Source organism: Orycteropus afer, unplaced genomic scaffold, assembly GCF_000298275.1.
Source record: "Orycteropus afer afer isolate SDZICR_OR568_19922 unplaced genomic scaffold, OryAfe1.0 scaffold00251, whole genome shotgun sequence".
Taxonomy (NCBI): domain Eukaryota; kingdom Metazoa; phylum Chordata; class Mammalia; order Tubulidentata; family Orycteropodidae; genus Orycteropus; species Orycteropus afer.
In genome coordinates this window covers 3773363-3785652 of record NW_006921838.1, presented here as the reverse complement: position 1 = coordinate 3785652, position 12290 = coordinate 3773363, and positions in this window count along the sequence as shown.

The following is a 12290-nucleotide window of genomic DNA, read 5'->3' as shown; positions in this document are numbered from 1 at the left end:
CCATTGGCATCGATTGTAGAACCAAGCAACGTGAATTCCTTGACAACCTCAATCTTCTCTCCATTTATTGTGATGCTGCTCATTGGTCCAGTTGTGAGGATTTTTGTTTTCTTTAAATTGAGACGTAATCCATACTGCAGACTGTATTCTTCAACCTTCATCAGTAGGTGCCTTAAGTCATCCTCACTTTCAGCAAGCAAAGTTGTATCACCTGCATATCTCAGGTTGTTAATGATTCTTCCTCCAATCCTGATACCACGTTTTTCTTCATATAGTCCAGCTTCTCGGATTATTTGCTCAGCATATAGATTGTATAAGTGTGGAGAAAGGATACAACCCCGACGCACTCCCTTCTTGATTTTAAACCATGTAGTGTCCCCTGGTTCTGTTCGAACGACAGCCTCCTGGTCAAGATACAGATTCCTCATGCGTACAATCAAGTGCTCGGGAATTCCCATTCTTCTCAATGTTGTCCATAATTTGTCATGATCCACACAATCAAATGCCTTTGCATAGTCAATAAAACACAAGTCAACATCTTTCTGGTATTCTTTGCCTTGAGCCAAGATCCATCTGACAACAGCTATGATATTCCTTGTTCCACGTCCTCTTCTGAATCCAGCTTGAACCTCTGGAAGTTCTCTGTCAATATACTGCTGCAAACGTTTCTGAATTATCTTCAGTAAGATCTTACTTGCGTGCGATGTTAATGATATTGTTCTATAATTTCCACATCCTGTGGGATCACCTTTCTTTGGAATGGGCACAAATATGGATCTCTTCCAGTCAGTTGGCCAGCTAGCTGTCTTCCAAATCTCTTGGCATAACTGAGTGAGTGCCTCCAATGGGGCATCTGTTTGTTGAAATATCTCATTCAGTATGCCATCAATTCCCGGAGCCTTGTTCTTTGCCAGTTCTTTCATTGCAGCTTTGACTTCTTCCTTCATTACCATTGGTTCTAGATCATATGCCACTTCCTGAAATGGATGAAGATCGATCAGTTCTTTTTGGCACAGTGACTCTGTGTATTCCTGCCATCTTCTCTTGATGTTTCCTGCATCATTCAATATTTTGCCCATAGAATCTCTCACTATTGCAACTCGAGGCTTCAATTTTTTCTTCAGTTCTTTCAGGTTGAGAAATGCTGAGCGTGTTCTTCCTTTTTGGTATATAAAGCAAAAAAAAAGAAAAAAAAAAAAATGGCAGCAAAGAGAGGGAGCTGTGGTGGCGTAGTCCCTAAGGCATTTGACTCCTAACCAGAAGGCTGGCGATTCAAACACACCAGCCACTCCTCAGAAGGAAGGTTGGGCAATCTACTTCCATAGTGACACTGCCTCGGAAACCCAAGGAGGAGTCACTATGAGTCGAAAGTGACTCGTCGGCAGTGAGTTTTCTTTTTTTTTTTTTTAAATTTAAAAAATGCCCTTATTTCTATGAAATTAGCAATTGGTTTTTGATGTTAATACTTAGTGTAGAACAAATGTAGATAGACTCATGCATTGATACAACGTTAGAGCCGTGTAACACTTGTAGAATGCAATCTGACTTTATGTCTTATAAGTCATAGAACTTTTCACTTGCCTTAATTCTCTTCTGGAAATCTATTTGAAGAAAATATGAAAAATGCAATATGTAAACATGCTATTAAAGTTGTTTATAACAGTAAAAATTGGCCAAAACCTACAAGACAAACAAAAGGTTGTAGGTTAATTATATGTAAATGATGAAACAACTATTAAAAATATGACAATATAGCAAACTCATAAAAAGATATGACCTGGAAGACTTTGTATAATGACATATACAGAAAAATTATATATATTTTATATGTGTATATGTGAATTTAAAAAACTGACTAGTAGTATACTAAGATACTAATAAAAGTCTCACCACAAAGGCTTTTTTTTTTTTTTTTTTAACTGTAGTTCTGTGCTATAAGTCATCATAATCAAACTCCAGAAGTCTAAATGACTAGGACTGTGTATTTTTCACTTAACAAGAATTCCAGAAATAGGATGTTGCCCTTGGTTCCAAGGCTTAGAAATGTCAGGGTCAGAAATTTGTTGACTTTTATCCTTTGGTTTCTGGATGATTGCTGAAACTTTCATCATATTGTCTCCTTTCAAGGACAAAGGAATGAGGAAGGGGGAAGACACATGCCAGCTGCATCTCTTCCTTTTTTAACTAGAAGAAAAAATTTTCCCCAGAATTCCTCTTCCTCCCCAGTTTAAATCTGTGAATAAGCACAGAGCCCAGAAGGCTTTCCCTCCCTGGAACGGAGGCTGGGAAAGCGTGTGAGAAGTGGAAAGGAAAAGGAGGGTTTGGATAACTATTATAAGGAGGCCAATAAAGCATGTCTGCCACAATGCCCAAGGGCGGCACAGAGCCTCAGGTGGCCTCAGTATGAAGATTTCCATTGAGCCGCATTCCCAAATCATCTCCTTGATGATCTCTCTGCCTCAGTGACCTTGCCTTCTGATCACATCTTTTACTCTTCCACCCTTCTCCTACCGTCTGCCTTGACCTTCATGACCAACTCAGAGAGAATGAGAATGACAGCTTAGACAGGGAAGTAAGGACGAATATTTGCTCCTCATCCAGGATCCTTGGCTCTCCTCAGAACACACAGATTTCTTTAGCACATTCACCAGTAGTACTGGCAGCAATGTATCAAATATAGCCGACATGGGTCTCAATTCCCATGCAGCTACAATGTTGAGTCTCTCCAGTCATGAATATCAAACAGTCTGGAAAACAAAAGGAAGAGAACTATGCCTTCCCCCTCTCTGCCCCTGAGATGACAGGTTCTTCGTGACTCATTTATTATCTCAGCATCATCATAACAAAGATGATGCTGAGATCCCGCTCCCAATGAGCCAACATCCCGCTCCCACCCCCAATAGATCACATCTCTCACCTAGAGACCCAGTCAGCAAATGGATGCTGGCAACTCATTACTATACAAGTTTCTCTGCATTTTCTGGCCAAGTCTATAGGCCTTATTGCCACTATAGGACTTTGACAAGACAGGAGTTTGATTATTTAAGCATTTCTCCATATATGTTTAATTTTTCTATAAACAAGATGTGTCAGTATAATATTGGAATTAGTTGCATAACAAAAAATGAAAAACATGCAGGCATTCTCAGTCCAATGGGGATACTGCTTAAAAAAATGGGTAGAATTACTGTTAGTAAGAGTGAAGGTTACTGTTAGCTCATCTTCAGAGGCAGATACCAGGATCTGGCAAGGAGGCATGGACTCTCAAGGGCCTCAAATTGACCTCTCAACCTCCAGCCTCTGGGACATCAGATTTCTTCCCAATGCTTCCTTAATTTTGCAAGAAGTTCTAATTTTTTTTCTGAATGTCTATCAAAACAACAAGGAAACCAGGAAGGCAAGATAAAAATATCAGGAATAAGTAGCATGGCATTGCTACTCTTGGCTTCTCATATCGAAGGAGAATTCTGCCTTTCAGAGTTGCCATGAAATGCAGCAAAAAATCAAAATATTACTATGTGTTTGAAGAAGAGACTATTTCTAGGTTTTACATCTTTGTGAAATGTTTCAAGCTATTATATTTTATACAGATAGGTAAATATTAATCTTTGAAGGCTTCAGGAAGTCTGGTATTAAATAATCATGTTTTCTTTTTTTTTTTAATTTAATTTAGTTCTTTGCAAAACTGTTTGACTCTGGAACAACATTTTGTATGGAACATCTGTTAAAATTTAGCAAATTACTAGTTCTCTATGAAATCCATTTGGGAAACAATGACCTACTTAGTAACTGTACTATGCATGGAAATATATTTATTAATTGATTAGTACCCATGTGACTCTTACATGTACATGTGAGGATGAAACAGTGACTTACTGGATAACTTTCAGCCATGTAACTGTAGTTAACTACTTATTTAAAATATGCATGCAAATCTAACTGAATGTTTGATTCTTAGTAAAAACTTAAACGTTAACCACTAGTAAGTCAGTAGCAGGGTTTCTGGTAGTGCTGTGGTTACAGCATTTGGCTGCTAACCAAAATGTTGGTGGGTCACACCCCCCATCCCCTCCAAAGATGAGGCAGTCTGCTTCTGTAGATTTACAGCCTTGGAATACCTAGGGGACAGTGCCACTCTGCCCTGTGGGGTCACTCTGAATCTATTTGATGGCAGGGAGCTTGGTCTGGTTTTTGATTTAGTAAGTCAGTAAATGCACACTGAAAAACCAACACCACATTGGTATAGATCAACTAGGTTTTTTTTTTTTTTGGTAATGAAATATGAGACCTTTCTGCAGCCTAATCATTGTTGTCAAAGAATAACAGGGCTGCACTCCTGAATCTGTATCTATCAATTCTCTTTAATATACATTAATATTTTCCATAGTAACAGTAGTAGTAGCTCCATAAAGTATTTCAGGAATCATTTTCTAACATTCTAATATTAATATTCTCCACACATGCAGTGTACGTTACATAATAGTGCCTTAGAATTATACCTTCAGTCCTGCAACATTATCAGTCCTCTTGGTGATTGTGATGGCAGTAGGACACAGCATCAGTACCCAGTCTAAGTAGAAATGCAAGGGCTAGGATCTTCTGGACTTCATATTTTTACTCTCTCTCCCTGACAAATGGCACTAACCTCTCCATTTCAGGAGGTGCCTGAGAGGACTCACTGGTTTATGCACTGTGAGGTCACTCTGAACTGCATTCAGATGCTGCTTCTTTCCCTAACACCTCAGCCTGAAAACAAAACAAAACAAAAGGAAAGGAAAGCAAGAATAGAAAGAGTATTCTTAGCTGAGCCAGAATGATTAGAATGCTGTATTACCAGCTGCTGGCTGAGCTGCAGCTGAGTGGACTTGCAGACTTCAAGCTGCCTGCCCCACACCATCCTGCAATACTGATGGGGGGACATCCCTGTGTACTTCCTGAGCAGGAAGTCTCACTTCCCCAAGCTGACTCTCTAAAAGTAGAGTACTCTCCTTCCCAGGTTCTGCAGAATGGAAGCTACTTGGACACAGATGGTAGGAATACCCTTAGGTACATCTGAATAGAAATGAATTCTGCTATTTGTAATACTTGGTGTGCATAGAGTCCTTCCCTGTGCACTGTATTATCAGGGATAAATCAAATCTATGAAAGAGACTGTTTCCCAAATATCTAAGTCAGGCTTGGAATGGAAGAGTGACTTGACTGAAGGTTTTGACCATGGATCCTTCAGTGTCTGAGGCTGTCCAAGATAAGCAAGTAGGAGGCTGCTGTCACCACCACCAGTTGCCGTTGAGTTGGTTCCAACTCGCAGTTACCTCATGTGTGTCACAGTAGAACTGCTTCCTAGGGCTTCCGACGCTGGTTTGTCAGTAGTAGATTATCAGACCTTTCTTCTGAGGTGCCTATGGGGTTCCTGGAACTTCTAGCCTTTCCATTAGCAGTTTAGTATGTTAACTGTTTGGAGGAAACATTGGGAAATGTTTACTAAACTCTCCAATATGTGAAAATCAAGGCAGGGACCCATGCTAAAGCAGCAGTTGTTAAAGTTACTTATTTAAAAACAAACCACCACCACCTGGAAAGCTGTACATAAACTGATTTCCTGGACTCCTCAAAGATGCGGACTCTGCAGGTTTTGTGGAGGGACCCAAATTATGTGGAGGCTTAAAAAGCCTCCTAGGTCAGTGCTTTTCAAATTTTAACACATGTACAAATAACTTAGGGTTTGGGGGAGGGTCCCATGAATGTGGATTTCCAGAAAGCTTCCAGGTGATGGATAGATGCCAATATTGTAGGTCTGTGGATTATTATTCAAGTGGTTGGGCAATCTACTTCCGTAGTGATACCGCCTCAGAAACCCAAAGAGGGGTTGCTATGAGTCAGGTCCGACTCAATGGCACATAACACCAACAACAACAAGACCCTCAGCAATTCTGATGTGGGTAGATCTAGAACTATGCTATGAAGGAAAACTCTGTTAAGGATTCCTCCATATGCAAATTTTAGAGTAATTTCACTATTCCAATTAACACTTGAACCTGGTATTCTTTTCAGGCTGAGAAGATTATTAGAAATCTAGAATTATATGTAATTAGGGGCAACTTTCATAGTTGCTGGGTAGATAAATGGCTAACAAGCTTGGCTGCCAACTGAAAAATTGTAGGTTCAAATCCAGAGGCCTCTCAGAAGGAAGGCCTGGTGATCTACTTTGAAAAACCAGCCATTAAAAACTCTATATTGTGGCATTTATGATGGGAGAGTATTAGAGAAGTTTTTCCTCTTTTGAGTGTAGCTGTTGTTGTTGTTGTTATGTGCCGTCCAGTCGGACCCGACTCATAGCGACCCCTCCTTGGGTTTCCAAAGCAGTATCACTACGGAAGTAGATTGCCCCATCTTCCTTCTGAGGACTGGCTGGTGGGTTTGAACTGCCAGCCTTCTGGTAAGCAGTCAAGTGCCTTAGGCACTACACCACCAGAGCTCCCCCCTTGAGTGTAGCAGGGATCCTGAAATCACACTCATAGGTATGTATTCAATCCATTATTTTTGTTTTGTTTTTGTTATTTACTATCTTCTTATTAATCATACCAAAGATTTCCAAACTCCCCAAACAGCAAGTTACAACCATTTATAAATAATTGACCATTTCAGCCCAGCTTCTCTCCTTGGTTGCCATCCCTCATAGCACTCAACGAAGAGTTTCTTTGGGGGAGAAATGAGTCAGTTTTTGTTTTGTTCTTTAAGATTGCATGCTTCTAGACCTGACCACTAGATGTCTCTGTGATTACATGTGTACAAAATCAGGGCACATGCACCCCACAGGAACAAAGATGTATTTCCAAACTCCAAATGCTATCATTACAATGGAGTTCTCCTAAATAAATATAAGGTAGTTCCATTAAGGAATGCTGGTGGCACGATGGTTAAACACTTGACTGCTAACCAAAAAGTTGGCACTTCAAATCCAACAGCTACAAGAAAGATTTGGCAATCTCTTTTCTTAAAGATTTACAGCTTTGGGAACTCTATAGGACAATTCTAATCTGTCCTATAAGGTTGCTATGAGGCAGAATCGACTATAGCAATGGGCTTAGATATGGTGTCTAGTTCCAGTAACCAATTAATTATTTGGTCATCTTTATGAGCCTATGTAGCTTAGCATGCACAAAGGTAGTGCCATGGATCCTCAGGAGAAGCTGTGAGTAGATAAGTCTTGTATTTTTCACATGGACATGCAAGCATGCCTTGTGTTTGCACACATACATACACTGTCCCAGAAATCTTGTTTCTTGTATGTAGATAGAGAGACGAATAGCTCTTGCAGCCTTACAGTCCTGTGGTTCTATAGGAAGATGCTGTTTACTAGTTCAGTTTCCAAAATGAATCAGTTGGTGACTCAGGTGAAATTGTCCTGAGATACATAGATAGAGGTACCCATCCCATTATGTCTTTACTGGTGGACCAGTCATGCTTAGACCAGCCATTTCCTCCATTCCTTCTTCATTTCCTTCTTTCCTCCCTCCTTTTTATACTATTTATTTATTTTTAGAATAACAAATTAACTTCAGTTTAAGGGGGAAAAAAAAAAAAAAAACACCTGAAACCCACTGCCATTGAGTCAATTCTGACTCATAGCAACCCCTATAGGATAGAGTAAAACTTCCCCAGAGGGTTTTTAAGACTGTAATCTTTACAGGAGACCACCATATCTTTCTCCCATGTATCTAACCACTGTGCCACCAGGGATTCATACTTTAGCTCAGGAATATGCAAAATTATGTGGCTGTTGATCTTTTTTCCCATTGGACATAATATTCGAGACTGTGAGTGCATGCAAGATTCATCTTGGTCATTTCTTTTTAACCCTAGTATTTAAATAGTACTTTCCTCAATAGAGGTTGTTGAATGGTGAATGAATGAGGAAAACAGTCTTCTTATGCAGTAGAAATGTGAAAAGTGAAATTTGATGTGCAAATAATAAAAATAAGCTATTAAATATACATAACAATATATTCTAAGTATATATAACAACACAACATAATTAAATATGCATATATATGCATGTACATATGTACAGAGAGAAATATTTGATAATCTTTAAAAATGCAATTGTTGTTTTGAGTGTATTGATTTAAATTTGATTGACAACACAGGTTCTGATACACTGAGAGATATGTTTCAAACAACGTATTAAACTTATTTAAAGAAATAATCGTGCGTGAATTTACCTACAGGTAGATTCACTTTATGGGAATTCCATGCACCATTTCTTTAGTGGTTAGGAGGAAATAAAAAAGAAGAAGAAGGTGAGAGCAATTAGTAAATAAATACCCTTAATGACCTGCTCTTAATGAGTAAATAATAATTTGTATATAAATATAAATGCACTCAAAGTGTTTGAAAGCAGTGCCTTTTTTTGTGAGATAATATATCATCATTATAATTATATTAATTCTAGGTATTTACAAACAAATCCTTTCCTTCCAAAGAACAGAGAAGCAAAATTGAGCCCTGTTTCTGCACAGATCAAATTATTATTACCAAGTCCACATGAGTGGAGGGAGAGATAAAACATCTCCCGTTTATCCACAGAGTCTTTTATATTGGTGATTCCCTGTGCAGTTGGTCAGTAGCACAGTCTGTCACCACCATCTCCTTTGAATTCCTGAAATGTAGCCATTTCCTAAGGGCAAGTACAATAGTTGTCTAGGAACTGACGCACAGCAGTCTGAATTCATTGTTTAGCCCTATGAGAGTGACCAACATTTCTGGAAAAGTTATTATTTCACCTATTTTCTTTCCTAGTATGAAGAAGGAAACAAACAAGATGCATGGCATTTTCAATCCTGGAGAGTATGAAAATTACTATAGCAGTTTATAATTATCAATCACTTATTCTGGGTAGTAAATTATAAGGTAATGTGTTTTTAAAACACTAGGTAACATTTATTGAGTGTCTTCTATATGTTAGACAGTGTTGTATGAGCATTGCATAATTGAATAATTTCATCTTCAATATCAACCCTATTACTATTACAAGAAACTGAGGCACATAAAGGACAGAAATTGGACTTGCACCTGAACAGGTTAGTTCTAAAGGTTGTACTCAATGACGTACGTAACAATTACTTCCTTGCATACAATAAGGTTTTGTTTTGTGTGATAGGTGTACTTGCTTAAATATATGTGATTGATCTTTTCTAAACACCTACTACACAAAAAACATTGTCTGCCTAACTTAGAATGTCATTAACCTCACTTTGTGGTCTCCCCTATCTTCCCTGCTCACCTCACTCATTCATTTTTACAAGTTAGTTGAGTTCTAGGCACCAGGCAGCTAGAGAACTCCAAACTAAAACCAAACTCTCTGACATCGAGTCCGAGACAGTATCTCCATGGAAATAGATTGCCCGATCTTCCTTCTAAGGAGAGGCTGATGGGTTTGAACCACCAGCCTCCTGGTTAGCAGTCAAATGCCTGAGGCACTATGCCACCAGAGCTACTAGAGCCTTCTTAATTCACTACTGCCAGTGCTTTGCCATTTTACAAAGTGTGTCTTTCATTACTGGTTTTACTTATTCACTGCTATGGCAATGTTATAGCTGGTCATTTCCCTTAAGAGCAAAGGAATGTCCCAAGTTTTGGTACAGAGTTAACAGGCCTAGTGGTTCATACCCAGATATTCAGCCTGTTTCCATAAAGCAAGAACAATCTACAGATATTTGTGGATTCTTGTTTTTGGACCATATACCTGTTCTTTCCCATATCTGCTCTAATGCTGTAAATAATGCCATCTACTTAGTTAAGTCAAGAATCCAGATGTTAACCTTAATTTCTCTCTTTCTCTCATCGCTCACATCCAAACTAGGAACCTTATTTGAAAGTCTGTTTCTGAAACATAAATTAGAAACACATTTAAAATTCTTTATTGACTTCCCAGGTATACATACTGGAATAAAAACTCTTGACAACTGCCTTCAAAGCCCCCCATCATCAGGCCCTTGGCAGTTCCTTGTCAGTGTACTGCCGCAACTGTTTCTCTGGTAGCGTAGTGCCTAAGGCACTTGACTGCTAACCAGGAGGCTGGTGGTTCAAACCCTCCAGCCACTCCTCGGAAGGAAGATGAGGCAATCTATTTCTGTAGTGATACTGCCTCGGAAACCCAAGGAGGGGTTGTTATGAGTCAGGTCTGACTCGATGGCACATAACAACAACAACATCAATAAAATTTTATTTGATAATTTCCACATTCTGTAGGACCACCTTTCATATAGTTAAGATCAAAACATGATACAAACTGAGCTTAGGAAAATAGGCAGCAAGCATGCTTGTTTTGAGTGGAACATAACTCTTTCTTTGCAACAACGTCTTTGCAAACACAGCATGGGTAGAAATAGCCAAAGGAAACATGAGCACATGCTATATATTGCTGTCAGTTTACTGCCACAGACCTAAAATAAAAGGTTACTTGGGGAATCATTTGCATGGCAATGTTCTAGCACAGTACTGAGCTGGCCAAACAAATTCCAGGTGTGTACTGGGTCCATTCCAGAAAAAAACAAGCAAATAAAAACTATAGTTTTCCATTTGAGTTCAGGATGCCAACTCAGGGAAGAAGCCTGTGAAGTCACCAGGGGACACAAAGCATCAATGCTATAGTTTGTGGCAAGAGCCAAGGAACTAGAATCAGAAAAGGAAGTCAACATAGTTAAGAGGTAGGGATCTGAGAACAAATAGCTAGTGTGTTGTGACTGTATTCAAAGAAATGGTGTTTCCTTTGCACAATCCCCATGACTGTCCTAATAGCCCCATTGGGTTTTTTTTTTTTTTTTTTTTAAGTGCTGTGGAGTTCATTTTAAACCCATAGCAACCCAATATGACAGAGTACTTCTGCTCCACAGGGTTTTCCAAGCTGTAATCTTCATGAGAGCAGATCTCCAGGTTTTTGTCTTCTGTGGAGCCACTGGGTGGATTTGAACTACCAACTTTTTAGTTAGTGGCCAAGAAGCTAATTGTTGCATGACTGGAGCTTTAGCCCTTGTTACCTGATAGATATTTCTGAAAGGGTGGCTCTATTCCCTAATTCTGGAGCCTCAAATCAAGGTATGGTTTAAAATCATGTTTAGCTTTGGAATAGCATTTTTTAATTTAGGAACATTTTTAAAATTGTGATTATATTTGCTGAAGAACTGAAAAACTGGAGAGGGACGAATATTGGGCTTTCTCTTATTTACCTCCTTACTCCTGACTCCACTCATGAGGACAACTGCTTGAAACCCAGTTACCACTGGCTTTTTATATTCACCTTCTTTGACTTGATTGTGTTACCCTCCTCATAGCTCATCCCTGCCATTTTTAAAACTGAAGTAGAATCTCTTCATCATAATGCTAGAACTTAAATTAAATAATCAGCAATTTGTTAAACATTTTGAAAATGAAAATGCTAAGTATTGTTATTATTTCAAGGGTAATTTACTTCTTCTGATTTATCTGTAATTATTTCATCAAAACATTGTTCAGTAGGAGCTGTTTGATATGTAAAATGCCTTATGGGCCTTCCTTGTAAGACTTTTGTTATCACAATTAGATGGAGGCCTTGCCAACTGGAACTCATTTGCACCCAAAAGGTTTTTCATAGTGTAAGTATCAAATAGCCCCCTTACTCTGCCAGAAGCCCACTGGAAAATGAACAAAGCCCAGAGCAGTGATTCATCCCCCAACTTTTATGAAATAGTCCCCTCCCAGAAAATCAAACATGTACCAGGGTCAGGCCCAGGCAGCAATAAGAAATGTGACAAAATACATTCTTGGCTCCTTTTTCCATAGCTTGCACCTCTTTGGGAGCCCCTGTTTCTTAAGTTTTAGTTGCCTAATTCAATCTTTCTAGAATTTACATAACAGCTAAATGTCATATTTGAAGATTGAGTTCATAGTCTGAGCCTCTTAATAAATTAGCCATAATGAGCCTTGAAAGATGTATTTTTCTAAATGTACAAAGCACCCCTTAGAGCAGAGAGGATTGAACTGTTAACCCTTAATAAGCATGGGGCATAACCTGAAACAGCCAGTGACAAATGAGAAATATGTTTGAAGGCTATTTTTCTATATCAAACAAATCATGTAAATTTTTATTTTTATCTACACTATATTCTTCTTTTGCTATATAAAATTAATAGTCCAAATTATTTATTGGTTAGATTGCATAATTTCTTCTCACTATTTTTCTTAATTTCTGGTTTGGAATATCTCTTATACTTAGCTATTCTCTTTATAAATCTCCATATATAGTCCGTGAA